Source organism: Mus pahari, chromosome 4 (assembly GCF_900095145.1).
Source record: "Mus pahari chromosome 4, PAHARI_EIJ_v1.1, whole genome shotgun sequence".
In the NCBI taxonomy this organism is placed as follows: Eukaryota; Metazoa; Chordata; class Mammalia; order Rodentia; family Muridae; genus Mus; species Mus pahari.
This window is the reverse complement of record NC_034593.1, coordinates 77463811-77479850: the sequence shown is the minus strand read 5'-3', so window position 1 is coordinate 77479850 and position 16040 is coordinate 77463811. Positions and strand designations below refer to the sequence as shown.

At 41.3% G+C, this 16040-nt stretch overlaps 1 non-coding gene across 1 annotated transcript; it reads right to left on the bottom strand.

Moving 5' to 3' along the window:
- Positions 1-13328: 13328 nt before the first annotated feature.
- On the bottom strand, positions 13329-13494 carry LOC115063920. Its single transcript, XR_003843786.1, has one exon. It is a non-coding gene; the product is annotated as a U1 spliceosomal RNA (small nuclear RNA).
- Positions 13495-16040: the final 2546 nt, after the last annotated feature.

Below are 16040 nucleotides of genomic sequence, written 5' to 3'. Positions count from 1 at the left end.
TTACCAGCTAATAGCCACATATCAGTGAATCCATGCCTTATCTGTATTTTTGGGTCGAGGTTACCTCACTTGGGATGACTTTTTGTAGTTCCATCCATTTATTCCATGATTTCATTTTTTTTTAAAACAGAGTAATATCCCATTATGTAAGTATAGCACAATTTCTTTATCCGTTCTTTTGTTGAGGGACATCTAGGATGTTTCTGGTTTCTGGGTATGATGAATAGAGTAGTAATAAACATGGTTGACCAAGAGGCTCTATGGTAGGATAAACTGTCCCTGGACATATGCCCAAGAGTGATATAACCGAATCTTGAGATAAAGCCAATTCCCGTCTTCCTGGAACCACCACCTTGAGTTCTGTGGTGGCATTCCCACCAACACTGGGTGAGCATTCCTGCTTCTTCCACAGTCTCACCAGCGTGGGTTGCCATGTGGTTCGTTGATCTTAGCCATTCTGACAGCAATTCTAACATGAAATTTCAAAGTGGTTTTGATTTGCATTTTCCTGCTGAAAAAGGATGTTGAAGATTTCACTGTTTCTTAGCATTTATGTTTACTCTTGAGAATTCTGTTAAGATCTCTATCCCATTTTTAATTGGGTTATTTGTTTTCCTGATTGTAGCTTCAATTTTTTGTGAACCCTGTTTTTAATGATGGTTTTTAAATGCTTTGACCTCCCTTTTAGCCTACCACCCACCAGAGGTAGTGGGAAAGAAAGGATATGGGGGAAGTGAGTCTGTTTAGAAGTGGTTCTTTGGAGCAACTCCATCTGTGTTGTCTGGAAATCAGCAGTTCAGTTCACAGGTTAGCAGCGGCAGCAACTCAATCCACTCACAAACACTTCACAGACACACCAGCAGTCCAGTTCGGAAGAGTTGGGTTAGCAAACATGGATCAGCAGTGGTGACACTACCTAGCAGAAGCAGCCAGGCCTCAGTCTTGGCACAAATCAGCAGGAGGGACCAAGGCCAACAGGAACATCAGGAAAAGTTGTTCTCTGTGCTTCTCTCAGTAAAGCAAAGATCAGCAAAGATGTGAGACCAAGAAGCATTTAACTATGTAAGCAAGCCAAGTTCAGCCTCCACCACTGAGTCCTATTTATATCCCTCCAAACATCACATGCCCTTCATAGGTCTTGCCTCATCACATGCCTTGCCTCAGCCCAAGAGTTAGCAAAACTCCACGTGAGTCTGTCTCAGCTGACATCACTCAGCCAATCAGCCTGAGCCTGTGGAAGCGGCAAGGAACTGCAGCACAGCACCAGAAGGTTTGTGGTGTTTCTCTCTGTGGAGCCCTGACAAACGGAGCTAAACTACACAATATAAGGAGGCCTAATACACGTGTGTCATTAGCAAAGAATCTTTTCATCATGTGTCCTTTCACATGCTTGCTTTAGCAGAACGTCCTTTGGCCTGTGTCTGCCTCCTGCCTTAGCCTTTTACCTGTGTCCACTTCAGCCAAACGTTCCCTCACATGTTTTACCCCAGCAAAACACCATCCAACACAACTGACTTTCTAAAGAACCCTTAAGTTTCTACTTCACTTGATATCCAGTCTTCTGAGTTCCTTATATATGTTGGATACTAACCCTTCATCAGATGAGTAGTTGGTTAAAAAAAAATAAAAATATTTTCCTCATCTGTAGGCTACCACTTTTAAATGACAGAGTTCTTTGCTGCACAGAGTGTTTGTTTCATGAGGTCCTGCTTATTAATTATTGATCTTAGTACCTGTGCTATCGATGTTCTGTTCAGGCAGTCTGTTCATGTGCTAATGAGTTCAGGGCTATTCTCTACATTCCCTTCTATTAGGTTCAGTGTGTCGGGCTTTAATATGTTGAGGTCTTTGGTCCATTTGTAGTTGAGTTTTGTGCAGGGTGATAAATATGAATCTACTTGCATTTTTCTATGTGTGATCATCCAGTTTAACCAGCAACATTTGTTGAAGATACTGTCTTTTCTCTAGTATGTATTTCTGGCTTGTTTATAAAAAAATCAGGTCTCCAAAGATTTGTGGATTTATATTGGGGTCTTCAATTTCATTCCATTGATCAATATGTCTGTTTTTATGACAATACCATGTTGTGTTTACTACTATAGCTTTGTAGTGCAATTTGAGATTCGGAGATCTTTTATTATCTATAGTTCTTTACTTATTCAGGGGTGCTTCAGCTATCCTAAAAGTTCTGTAATTCCATAGGAAGTTGAGAATTGGCCTTTCAATTTCTGTGAAGAACTGTGTTGGAATTTTGATGGGGATTGCATTGAATCTGTAGATTGCTTTTGGTAGGATGGCCATGTTTACTATATTAATCCTACTAAATGATGAGCATGAAAGATCATTTCATCTTCTGATAGATATCTTCTTCAATTTCTTCAATGTCTTAAAGTTTTCATCAAACAAGTCTTTTACTTGCTTGGTTGGAGTTACAGAGGAATTTTATATTATTTGAAGCTATTGTAAAAGGTGATTTTTTTTCATTGATTTCTATTTCACTCCATATCTCATTTGTATATAGGAGGGCTACTAATTTTATTGAGTTAATTTTATATTCAACTACTTTGCTTATCAGCTGTAGGAGTCTCCCAATAAAGTTTTTAAAGTCCCTTATGTATAAAATCATATCATCTACAAATATACTTTGGTTTCTTCCTTTCTAATTTGTATCCCTTTGATCTCCTTCAGTTGTCCTATTGTTTTAGATAAAACTTCTGTTACCATGTTGAATAGCTGTGAAGAGAATGGACAACCTTGTCTTGTTTCTGATTTTAGTGGAATTGCTTTGAGTCTCCATTTAAGTTGATGTTGGCTATGAGCTTGCTGTAAACTGCATTTTTATGTTGAAGTATGTCATTTGTGTCCCTAATCTCTCCATGACTTTTATCATTAAAGGGGTATTGGATTTTTTTTTGTTTTTGTTTTTGTTTTTGTTTTTCGAGACAGGGTTTCTCTGTGTAGCCCTGGCTGTCCTGGAACTCACTTTGTAGACCAGGCTGGCCTGGAACTCAGAAATCCGCCTGCCTCAGCCTCCCGAGTGCTGGGATTAAAGGAGTGCGCCACCATGCCCGGCGGGGCATTGGATTTTATCAAAGACTTCTTCAGAATCTAATGAGCTGATCCTGTAGGGTTTTTTCCTTTCAGTTTGTTTACGGTGAATTACTTTTAACAGATTTTTCATATGTTGAGTCATCTTGCATCCCTGGGATGAAGCCTACTTGATCATGGTAGATGATTGTTTTTGATTCATTCTCTTTGTTAGTATCTTATTGAAGTTTTTCATCTACATCCATAAGGAAAATTGGTCTATAATTCTCTCTCTCTCTCTCTCTCTCTCTCTCTCTCTCTCTCTCTCTCTCTCTTTTTTGTTTTGTTTTGTTTTATTTTTGTTTGGGTATCAGGATAACTATAGCTTCATAAAATGAACTGGGAAGTGTCTCTTCGGTTTCTATTTTGTGGAATAATTTAAGGAGTATTGACATTAATTCTTCTTTGAAAGGCTTGTATAATTCTGAGCTAAAACCACTTGGCCCTGAGCTTGTTTTGGTTAGGAGACTTTTAATTACTGTTCTTATCCCACTAGGGGTTATAGGTCTGTTTTAAATGCTTATCTGATCTCTATTTAACTTTGGTAAATAATATGTATTCAGAAAACTATCCATTTCTTTTAGATTTTCCAGTTTGATGGAGTATAGATTTTTAAAATATGTCCTTGTGATTCTCTGCTGTTTCCTTGGTCTGTTGATGTGCCCCTCCTCTTCATCTCTAATTTTGTCAGTTTGGATCTTCTTTCTCTGTGCCTTTTAGTTAATTTGGATAAGTCAATATTAATGGTTTTCCCAAAAAACCAACTTTTTATTTTATTAATTCTTTGTATTGTTTTCTTACTTCTTTGTGTTTCTATTTTATTGATTTCAGCCCTGTGTTTGATTATTTCTTGCCATCTACTCCTTTTGGGTGTGATTTCTTCTTTTTGTTCTAAAACTTTCAGTATGCTATTAAATTACTAGTATGGGATCACTCTCTCCCTCCCTCTCTCCCTCCTTCCCTCCCTCCCTCCCTCCCTCCCTTCCTTCCTTCCTTCCTTCCTTCCTGTCCTCCTCCATGTCCTCTTCCTCCTCCTCCTTCTTTTTCTTTTTAGTGTAGGCACTTAATGCTATGAAAGTGTCTCTTAGAATCATCTTCTTTGTGTCCTGTGAGTTTTGGTATATTCTTGCAGGTGTTATACAGGGAATGAACTCTGTGAAGGAATAAGAATGAAAACCCAGTGCCGATTGACTTGACTTTGTAAGCCTGGATCAGACTTCGGGGAGTCCAGTTCACTGTCAGCATTTTTTTAAACATAGTACAATTTTTAAAAAGACTTCCAGGCAACAATCCAGCTAATCAGTCTAATTACAGGTGCCCAATAAAACTTCTTAAGGTGTGACTACACAGAATCTCTTTTATAAAGTACATGAGACCATGAGGGTGGATTCTATAGCTAAAAGGTCTAGAATCTCATGTGCCCTCTGACCAATACCATATAGGTCAGCAGGCCATAAAGTACGTGTGACATTTCCCCTAAAGATGGGTAATGGTCTGGTGACAGAAGAGTCTTGATAGTCATTCTGGGTAAGTTGGGTGAGGTTTGCCTCCACAGATAGCAAAAAGGTCATCAGGTCATTAACAAAATCTGTCTCAGCTTTCTGGATGGAATGTAGGTCCTTGATTTTTATCTCCTCCATTGAGGAGACATTCCTTCATGATTACCATTCCTGGTTCTCTTAGCACTACTCTGTGATTACAAAGACCTCTGTGCCCCCAACAGTTTTGTGTTCATTTTCATTCAATTCTAGAAAGCCTTTAGTTTCCTTCTTCGTTTCTGTCCTGACCATTTTTCATTCAGTAGTGAGGTGTCCAGTGCCTGTGAGTTTGTAGCTTTCTGTTGTTTCTGTTAATGTTGAGGTCCAGCTTTAATCTATGGTGGTCAGATAAGATGCGGGGTGTTATTTCAGGTTTTTTTATCTGTTTATATTTGTGTCTGAATGTGTGTTCAATTTTGGAAGAAATTCCATGAGGTAGTGAGAAGTATTCTTTGTGTTTGCACAAAATGTTCTGTAGATATCTGTTAAGTCCATTTGGTTTATAAGGTCAGTTAGCTCTGTGTAGTTTTTGTCTGGATGGTCTGTTGATGAGAGTCAGGTATTGAAGTCACCCACTATGAGTATATGAGGGTTAAAATGTGGCTTAAGTTGTAATAGTACTTCTTTTATGAACATGGGGCCTTGTGTTTGATGCACAGATGTTTAGAATTGCAATGTCCTTTTGGTGGATTTTTCCTTTGATGAGTATGTAGTATTCTTCCCTATCTCTTCTGATTAGTTTTGGTTTAAAGTCTATTTTGTCCAATATTAAAATGCTACACCAACTTTCTTCTAAGGTCCATTTGCTTGAAATGTCTTTTTCTATCCCTTTACCCTAAAATGATATCCATCCTTGATGCTGATGCGTGTCTCCTGGATGCAGAAGGCTGATGCGTGTCTCCTGGATGCAGAAGGATGGATCCTGTTCTTAAATCCAACCTGTTAGTCTTTGTGTTTTCATTGGGAAATTGAGACCATGGATGTTGAAAGATAACAATAAGCAATATTTATTGATTCCTATTGTTTTGTTGTTATCCTGGTGGTAGTGGTAGTAGTGTGTGTGTGTGTGTGGGGGGTGTATGTGTGTGTATCCTCTCTTTTGATTTTCTGGTCTGGGATTATTTATTCCTTGTATTTTCTTGAGTATGGTTAACCTCTTTAGGTAAAAGTTTTTCCTTATAGCACCTTCTGTTTGGCTGCATTTGTAGAGAGATATTGATTAAACTTGGTTTTATCATGTAATTTTTTGTTTTCTCCATTTATGATGAGTGAAAGTTTTGCTGGGTATAGTAGTCTGAGTTGCCCTGTGTGATCTGTTATGTAGAACATCTGTCCATGCCCTTCTGGATTTTAGAGTCTCCATTGAGAAGTTATTTGTTATTCTAATAGGTCTGCCTTTAAATGATACTTGGTCTTTTTTCTTTGCAGCTTTTAATATTATTTCTTTGTTCAATATATTTAGTGTTTTGATTATTATGTGCCAAGGGGAATTTCTTTTCCAGTCCAATCTATGTTTCTGTTCTTAATAGTAATGGTGTTCTACATGTTTCTTGTACCTTCAGAGGCATCTCCTTCTTTTTTTTTTTTTTTAAAGATTTATTTATTTATTATATTTAAGTACACTGTAGCTGTCTTCAGACACTCCAGAAGAGGAGGTCATATCTTGTTACGGATGGTTGTGAGCCACCATGTGGTTGCTGAGATTTGAACTCTAGACCTTCAGAAGAGTAGTTGGGTGCTCTTACCTACTGAGCCATCTCACCAGCCTGGCATCTCCTTCTTTAGGTTAGGAAAATTTTCTTCTGTGGTTTTTGTTGAAGTATTTTCTGTATTTTTGACCTGGATTTCTTCTCCTTCCTCTGGTCCTATTATTCTTAGATTTGGTCTTTTTCAAGTGTCCCAGATTTCCTGGATGTTTGTGTCATAATATTTTTAGATTTAATATTTTCTTTGATGTGGTGTATCCATGTCTTTTATCTTGTCTTCAATGCCTGAATTCTCTCTTATATTCTATTAGCAAGGCTTGCCTCAGAGATTCCTGTTCAAGTTCCTAAATTTTTCATTTCCAGATTTTCCTCAATTTGAGTTTTCTTTGACTCTATTTCTACTTTCAAGTCTTGAACACTTTTATTCATTTCCTTCCACTTCTTGTTTGTGTTTTCATCAATTTCTTCAAGGGATTTGTGATGGTTTGTATATGCTTGGTCCAGGAAGTGACACTATTAGGAGCTGTGGCCTTGGAGTGGGTGTGTCACTATGGGCTTGGGCTTTAAGACCCACTTCTTAGCTGCATGGAAGTCAGTATCCTCTTAGAGGCTGGCAGATGAAGATGTAGAACTCTTAGCTCTGCCTGCACCATGCCTGCCTGGATGCTGCCATGCTCCTGACTTGATGATAATGGACTGAACCTCTGAACCTGTAAGCCAGCCCCAATTCAATATTGTCTTTATAAGGATTGCCTTGGTCATGGTGTCTGTTCACAGCAGTAAAACTCTAACTAAGACAGAATTTATTCATTTCTTCTATAAGATCTTTTATAAGATCTCTTCTATAAGTCCAGGGAACTCTATCATATCTATAGAGGGTGTTTTAGAGGTTTTGGGTTTTTGTTTTGTTTTGTGTTTTATGCTTCAGCTATGTATAATTCTCAAGGCCTACTGTGGTAGGGTTACTGAGCTCCAGTGTCCTGTAATTGACTCCCCCGGCCCTCCTCTGTCATCTAGAGATTTGGAAACATTCTAATTCTGGGTGTTGATTGTCTTTGTTGGGTGGGTGTTTTGTTCCTTGGTTTCTGATGTGCTCTCTGGTTCATAAGAGGGTATGGTGGCTCTTTATTTCCTGGTAGGAATTCTTCTGGGATGGTTGTAGGTTTGGCCACTGAGGTTCTGGGTAAAATGTGTTTCTAAGTATTGAGAGATGACACTGGGCAATGAGGATGGGCTAGGAGGAGGATCTCAGAGGCGTCCAGATACCAGGATCCCCTGGGATGGGAGCAGAGTGTGTGTGGAGAGGCCTCAACCGTGATCTGCTACAGATCCGGGGATGAAAAGGGGGAGGACTGCTGGATATGGAAGGGAGGGGGGAGAGTGAGGACCTGAAGCTTGCCTACTGCTCGGTTGGCTTTTTGCTTTTCTGGCAGGCTTGGCTGGCAGGTTCCTGGGGAAAGCCTGCTGGAGTTGGGGGCTGGGATAACGGGGATGGCTGGGTAGGAAGATTGCAGGAGAAAAATCAGCATAATCAACTGGAGATGGGGACAGCGAGGAGGAGGGGCTACAGCAGGTGCTCTGCTCCAGCCCTGCTGGTGAGCCCGGATGGATTTGGAGGAGAGAAGGAAGAGATGGAAATCCGCAGTTAGCCTCTCTGCTTCCCTGGCCAGCATGGCTAGCATTTTCCCAGGGAATCTAATTTCTATATTCTTGACTCTCCCGATTCATTTTTGTTTCTAATAAATGTGCAGAAAACTCAACATACAAAATATATATGCCTAAATAACAGAAGAAAGCTCAGATTTTTAAATTTCTCTTTTTGGACAAGGAATTTCCATGTCAGACTCCTGTGGTTTTTGTTTTCCAAATGTTTCTTCCGAGTAGAAGTTTTTCTATTTTGTCTGTTTTTAGAAACTGAAGGCTATAGAGAAAGCTTAAAAACCTGGAATATCAAAGGGAATGTCTCTTTAGCAGATACATGGAGCAAGTTATAAAAGTGGCACCCTGGACTGGTAAGCCTCTCATGCTCTTTGTAATTCTCCTACATCAAACAGCGTTTTCAAGACTATGTTTAGCGCTCTCCCTGAGAAATAGACAACCAAACTCATTGACACCCCGCATCCCACAACAAAGAGCCACACTTTCTTTGCCTAAACTAGAACTCATTAGGATGAGCAGTGCATCTTAAAAGTAGAATACTGGAACCATAGGACTGTGAAGAGTCTTTTCATTGTACCGCCGTGTTGTTTTTGTTGTTGTTGGCTGTTGTTTGTTTGAGACAGGGTTTCTCTGTGTAGTTCTAGCTATCTTGAAACTCTCTCTGTAGACCAGGTTGTCCTCAAACTCACAGAGCTCCACCTGCCTCTGCCTCCCAAGTGCTGGGATTAAAGTCGTGAGCCACCACTGCCTGGCTATACAAACTTGTTTGTAAGGAGAGGGAATAGAGAGACTTAGGTGGCATAGTGTTCTGTGCACTCGGGCATTCTCCTGACTTTGGTGGCATTGCCTCTCATACATCCGTTCATCAGAGTAAAAACGTTGCATGTACAGCACACAAAGCACTGTGAAGAATCTGTGAGGATGTGCAGTGTTTTCAACCACGTGCCCCAAGACTACCTCCAACAATGCAGGCACTCCACAAAGTGGTGTTTGTGCCTTCCCTCCCTGCCTCCTCTCTGCCTCTCTCTGACTCTGTCACTGTCTCTCTGCCCCCCCCCATTACCTCTTCCTGTCAGAATCCTGTCCATTTTCCCAAAGCCCAAATCAACTGTGAGTGCTCTGCTGAGACCCTCTCCTAACCCGTAGTCATGCTTGCTTGTTTATTTATTTATTTATTTATTTATTTATTTTCCTTATGTCTGTGCTGTGTCCACCACCCGGCTGTTCTAGCATGTATCCAACTATGTTCTGGGGTATGAACTACTTAAATGCAGACATGACTACTTTTCTTCTGATTCCATCCCTAAAGAACACTAGTAAAAATAAATAAATAAATAAACATTTTAACTGACCTTTCTAGAAAAGAAATATCCAGGTGACAGAAACAAATGATAGTGTTATGGTTTGTATATGCTGGGCCCAGGGAGGGAGAGGCACTATTAGAAGGTGTGGCCCAGTTGGAGTAGCTGTGTTACTGTGGGTGTGGGCTTTAAAACCCTCATCCTGCCGGGCGTGGTGGTGCACACCTTTAATCCCAGCACTTGGGAGGCAGAGGCAAGCGAATTTCTGAGTTCGAGGCCAGCCTGATCTACAGAGTGAGTTCCATGACAGCCAGAGCTACACAGAGAAACCCTGTCTCGAAAAAACAAAACAAAACAACAACAAAAAAACAAAAACAAAAAAACAAAACAAAACAAAACCCTCATCCTAACTGCCTGGAAGTCAGTATTCTGATAGCTGCCTTCAGATGAAGATGTAGAACTCTCCGCTCCTCCTGCACCACACCTGCCTGGATGCTGCCATGTTCCTGCCTTGATGATAATGGACTGAACCTCTGAACCTGTAAGCCAGCCCCAATTAAATGTTGTCCTTATACAAGTTACCTTAGTCATGGTGTCTCTTCACAGCAATGGAAACCCTAACTAAAACAGATAGGTTGATTTTTTTTTTTTTTTTTTTTTTTTTTTTTTTTGAGACAGGGTTTCTCTGTGTAGCCCTGGCTGTCCCTGAGTTTTTAAAAAAAGCAAAATAGCAGGGTTACCTTTATGATGACCGTGGCTTGTTCAGTTGCTGCTGCTGCTTGCTAGAGTGCAAAGTTGCAGGCTTCTTAGGACATTTTCTTAAGTGGCTCACTCTTCTATCCTAATCTCACTGCCACCACCCCTGCTTTAACCCTTTCATCCCCAGGACTCCCCCCTTTACCTTCGTGTCATATATATCCTGTTATCTCCCTACCCCTTTCCCATAAAGACTACTTTTCTCACGGGGCCCCTTTCTAGTTTCCTGACATCTATGCATACCCATTCCTGTATAAAATACATCAAAAGTAGATGCTAAGAGGGAGATCTGGGTCATGGTGGAGAATCATCCTCTACAGGGAGGGGTTTCTGTGTGTCCCTGTGTAATCTGGCCTCAGTTTCCCACCCACTGGGCCTGCCGAGGCACTGGGCTGTGAGGGCAGCCTCTGCGGCAGGCTGACACCTACACACATCCTCCTGGAGAGCTGACAGCAGCAGGATTTCACTCACTGGACTGCCAGGCCTATGCTCACCTCTACCCTGGGCTGTTGGTCAAGAAGGATGGCTCCTCTATCTATATCCAAAATCAGGAGCCAGGGCACGTGCTAGTGATGTCCCTAGATCTGGGTATCCTGTCTGCAAAAGAGCTCTGGGCCCGCTTCTGAAACGTGGGGCTCAGCTCCTGTAGAAGAGAGAGGAGGAGCCAGAGATGATTGATGGGTTTGACCCTGAGTGGTTTTGGACCAAGACCAAGAAGTAACTATGTCTAGGAGTTACACCAGAGACATTTTGTAAGGATGGAGGGTCTCTGTCTGTAAACCATACATTCTTTTTTTTTTTTTTTTAAAGTGTGTCTTCTTTTTTTTTTAAGATTTATTTATTGCTATACATAAGTACGCTGTAGCTGACTTCAGATGCACCAGAAGAGGGTGTCAGATCTCATTACAGTGGTTGTGAGCCACCATGTGGTTGCTGGGATTTGAACTCTGGACCTTTGGAAGAGCAGTCACTGTTCTTACCTACTGAGCCATCTCACCAGCCCAAACCATACATTCTTGAAACCAAGATCTGCACATGGGAGAGAACTTGTGTGTTTGTCTTTCTGAGCTTGGGTTACTTCACTTGATATATTTTCCATTTTCTTCCATTTTACTGCAAATTTCATAATGCCATTTGTCCCTATGACTACATACAATTCCATTATGTATAGGTAACACATTTTTATTATCTATTCATCTGTTGATAGACACCTAGGATGATTCTATTATCTTGCTGTGGTGAACTTAGTAGCAATGACATAGGTAAGCAAGAATCTCTTTCTGTGATAGGATATAGAGTTCCTTAGGGATATAGAGTTCCACAGTGGTGTAGCTCAGTCATACGGTAATTCTGCGTTTTAGTTACTTTTCTATTGTTGTGACACAGCATTGTGACCAAGGCAACTCACAGAAGAAAGAGTTTGCTGGAGCTTACAGTTTCAGGTGGTATGTCCATGACCATCATGGCAGAAGCATGGCAGCAGGTAGGCAGGAAGAAGTAGCTGAGACACAATCACATCTTGAGACACAAGCACAAGGCAGAGAGAGACACTGGAAATAATGTGAGCCTTTGAAACCTGAAACCCAGTGACAGCACCTCCTGATCCTTTCTACACAGTTCTACCAACTGGGAACTAAGTATTCAAACTTAGGAGCCTGTGGAGGCCATTCTTATTTAACCCTCCACACTGCTTTTACTTGAGCATTTCCGTATTGGCTGTAGGAGTTCACAGGGTTTCTCTTTCCCCACATACCCAGGAGCCTTTGTTGTCACTTGTTTTCCTGACTGTTCTATTCTCAGCTATTCTAACTGAGGTAGGGTGGAATCTCAAATTAATTTTAGTTGGTACTTTCCTGATAGCTAAAGATGATGAACATTCTGGGAAATATTTGATGGACATTCAGTTCTTTTTGGGAGATTGAGTTGTTTCCTTGCTATTTTATTTTTTAAGTTGTTTGCATAGTCTAGATATTGAACCTCTGTCAGATGTATAACTGAAAAATATTTCTCCAGTAGTCTGCGTCTTTGTTCAGTCAACTACTTCTTCTGCTGTATAGAAACGTTTTAAAATCAGGAGATCCTATTTTTTCAACAATTAGCCTTATTTCCTGGACAGTTTCAGAGTTTCAGGTCTTTAGTCTGTTTGACCCATTGGAGTTGACTGTTGTATATGGTGTGAGAGAAAGATCTAGTTTGTTCTTGAAGATGCCATCTTTTCCCAATGAATATTTTTGGCTTTTTTATTTTTTATTTTATTTGATTTTATTTGATTTGATTATTTATTTATTTATTTATTTATTTATTTATTTATTTGAGCTAGAGTTTCTCTGTGTAGCCCTGACTGTCCTGGATCTTGCTTTGTAGACAAGGCTGGCCTTGAACTCATAGATCCACCTGCCTCTGCTTTTGGACTACTGGGATTAAAGGTGTGTGCCACCACCTCCAGGCTTATTTTTGGCATTCTTATCAGAAATGAGGTGATTGTGGCTTCATGGATTTATGTCTGGGTCTTGAGTGTGTCCCAGTTGATCTGCGTGTTGTTTTGTGCCCATATCACGCTATGTTTGTTACTGTGCCTCTTCCTCTCTTGAAATCAGATAATGGTGACACCTCAAAAATTAGTCTTTTCATACAGGAAGGCTTTGGCTATCTGATGTGTTTTGTGCTTCCAAATGAATTTTAAAATTGTTGTTTCTGTTTCTCCTCTTTGAGTCTTTTGTATTCTAGATATTGAGCCTCTGTCGAACATATTCTTTTACTTCTTGTGTGGATTTCAAACAAATTTTCTGTTTCTTGGGACTAAAGTGTGTTTTTCCTTCCTCTGTTCTCTTCTTTCACTGGCTCCTGCAGAGGACGCCATTACAAATGGGGTTTCCCCCATTTCTTTCTTAGCATGTTTGTTTCTGGCATGGAGAAAACTTCCGGATGACTGCATGTTGCTTTTATATCTTGACACTTTGTTGTGATTGCTAATCAGATCTCAGAGATCTCTGTTGGAGTCGTCTTTCAGTAAGAGCTCAGGGGGTATATTTTGAAGGATGGCAGCTTAGTTGTAAAGTAGATACAGGGCAGCAGAGCGAGAAGGTTTCTAGACACGGATGGCTGAAAGGCGCTACTGGAAGGAGAAGGTCGTCACCTGTCCAGCTCACTATCACACGCTTACCCTGGAGCACTGGTTCAAGTCAGCGTAGCCTAATACGTGTGTGCTAAGTAAGACCTACAGTAAAAACCGAGGCATGCGACCAAAGGAGGAGAAAAATGTGAGGAGCTCTGTTCTTTTTCAGGGGAGGGAGAGAGTGAAGTCCCCAACTACCACAAATTAGGCAGTGGAATTTTCAGTATTTGGGGAAATCGCAGGGGTTAGCTCATCCCAAGTATAATGGACAAACCTTGCCCTAGGAAAACCACTTTCTATTGATCATGGTATCTCCCCGGGCAGGTCTATATTTTAAAAACCATATTGAGTAAAACAAAGCTTAAACATAGGCCTTGGTTTTTCCTCTTTATTTTTCTCTTTCCAGATAATTAAGTGCTAAAACCCTTATATGTGGTAAGCAAGGTGGGCTTCTGCCTAGTGGAGGCAGAGAGTGCCTGCCTCTGTCCACTGCCTTGAGCAGAGCAGTTGTAACCCGACAGCAGGGGAAACACCAACTGCCCGAATACTGGTCTCCTGATACCGTTCTTCACTTCAAGTAAAAGAAATGGCAGATTCAAGGGGTCGAGAAAGTGCAGCCTGAGGTGCAGAGAAGAACAAAAGCACACAGGGTCACCATGCATAGACTAGTTAAATTGGAGACAATTTGAACATTAAAATAAATGATGATAGTGATCAATAAGTTAGGACGTGTATGTAGTGTTCCTGCCTGCACGCAGACCGGCGCCTTGTCTGCATGGGCAGAACACCTTGGGGTGGGTTCGCACTCTTGCCTGCTGAACCCACTGTGGATTCGAACTGGAGGACGAGAACTCCTAAGAAGGAACAGGGCTGCAAAGGAAAATATTGGGGCCCTGACACGTATCTGATCAAAGCCCNTATCTTTAATGTCAGGACTGGCTTAAATACAAAGAAGGGTTCCCAGCATGCCCCAGAGTCTCTTGAAGTTGCCACGATGCTCTCGCGATGATGGGGGGCGGTCCAGCGGCGGCGGGCGGCGGTCCGGCGACAGTGGGCGGTCCTGCGGCGGCGGTCCTGCGATGGCGGCGGTCCAGCGACAGTGGGCGGTCCGGCGACGGTGGGCGATCCGGCGACGGTGGGCGGTGACAGTGGGCGGTTCGAGGACGCTGTGTTCCGGCTGATCTGGTGCGCTCCAGCTGCTGTACTCTGGCGTCCCTGTAAAAGGCAGGACCCAACACGTGTATAGATTGCTTTTCTCATTATTCTGACCAAATACTGGATAGACATGATTTAAGGGAGCCAAGATTTCTTTTGCTCACAGTTTTTAGATGTTTAATCTGTGATCTCTTGGCCTCATGTGTTTGGATATAACATAATGGTGTGGAATGTATTAGCACAGGTGTTCCGTACTTCTTGGCAGATCAGGAAGTGGTCAGGTATAACCTTCAAAGGCATGCCCCAGTGGCAGGCTTCCTCAAGTTAGGCTCCATCTTCTAAAGTTTCCATAGCCTCCCTAAGTCAGGCTCCACACTGGGGACCAAGCATTCAGAGTGTAACCCTCAGTTGCACATTTTATATTTAAGCCATAACGCTCTGAGTCTAAAGAGATATGGTAATGAGCAAGCTGAAAGGTGGAGGATGAATAAGGTATTTGTCTAAGTTGGGGCTTGCCTTCCTACAAAGCATGTGTTCTGGCTAGTTTTGTATCAATTTGACATAAGCTAGAGTTGTTTGAAAGGAGGGAACTTCAATTGAGAAAATGTCTCCACAAGCTCCAGCTGTAAGACATTTCCTTAATAAGTGATTGAGGTGGGAGGGCCCAGCCTGTTGTATGTGGTACAATCTCTGGGCTGGTGGTCCTCTGTTCTATAAGAAAGCACACTGAACAAGCCCCAGAAAGCAAGCCAATGAACAAGCACCCTTCCATGGCCTCTGCATCAGCTCCTGCCTCCAGGTTCCAGCCCTGCACGAGTACCTGCCCTCACTGCTTTTGAAGATGGAGTGTTATATGGAACCGTGTGTGAAATAAACCTTTTCCTCCCCAACTTGCTTTTGGTGTTTCATCACAGCAAATATTGACCTATAGAGAAGTTGCATGATGGATATTTTAAAATCTGGTGATGAGACAAACTGAAATTGAGCCTCAGAAGCCTATTATAAGATTGCAGCATCGTCTCTGCAGAATCCTATCAAATACACATATCTTAAGCCTGATTCTGCAAAAAATATCACACAGATCCCAAGCTGAGGCATTCTATAAAAATAATTATTCGGTAATCTTTCAAAAGTGCCAAGGTGGTGATAGGCTAAGAAAGACCAAGATCATGTTCTATGCTGACGGTTACAAAAGGACATGGCCACTAAACATGGAGTGAGCTGCAGGAGTTGGTTCTTTGTTTAGAAGACATCAGCAGGACACCTGATAAAATCCCAATGATTTCCGAAGAATAGATAGTCATAGCTTGTCAATGTTACTTTTTAGCTTTGCTAGTTATAGTTACATTGTGCTGTGTAGGGGAATGTTTTTATTTATAGAAAATACATAGTTAATTATTTAAGGATGATGAGACATCATGTTGGACACTTATTCTTCATTGATTGAGGAAAAAAGTTTTAATTTCAATTTCGTTCCTTATTTATCAGTTTGAGCTTGTTAGAAAAGAGTTTTGGTGGCCGTTGCTTTTTCAAGGACAACCTTGACCTTTTGATCCCCTACCTCTGCAATTTAGAGGCACACATACTACTACCAGTTATGTGGTGTTGGGGGTTAAATCCAGGGCTTTGCATAGCAGGCAAAACACTTAGCAACTGAGCTAGGAGCCCAGCCAGAAAAATTGTTTTAAAGGAACAAAACTTAGGATGAAAATAGTTTTCTGTA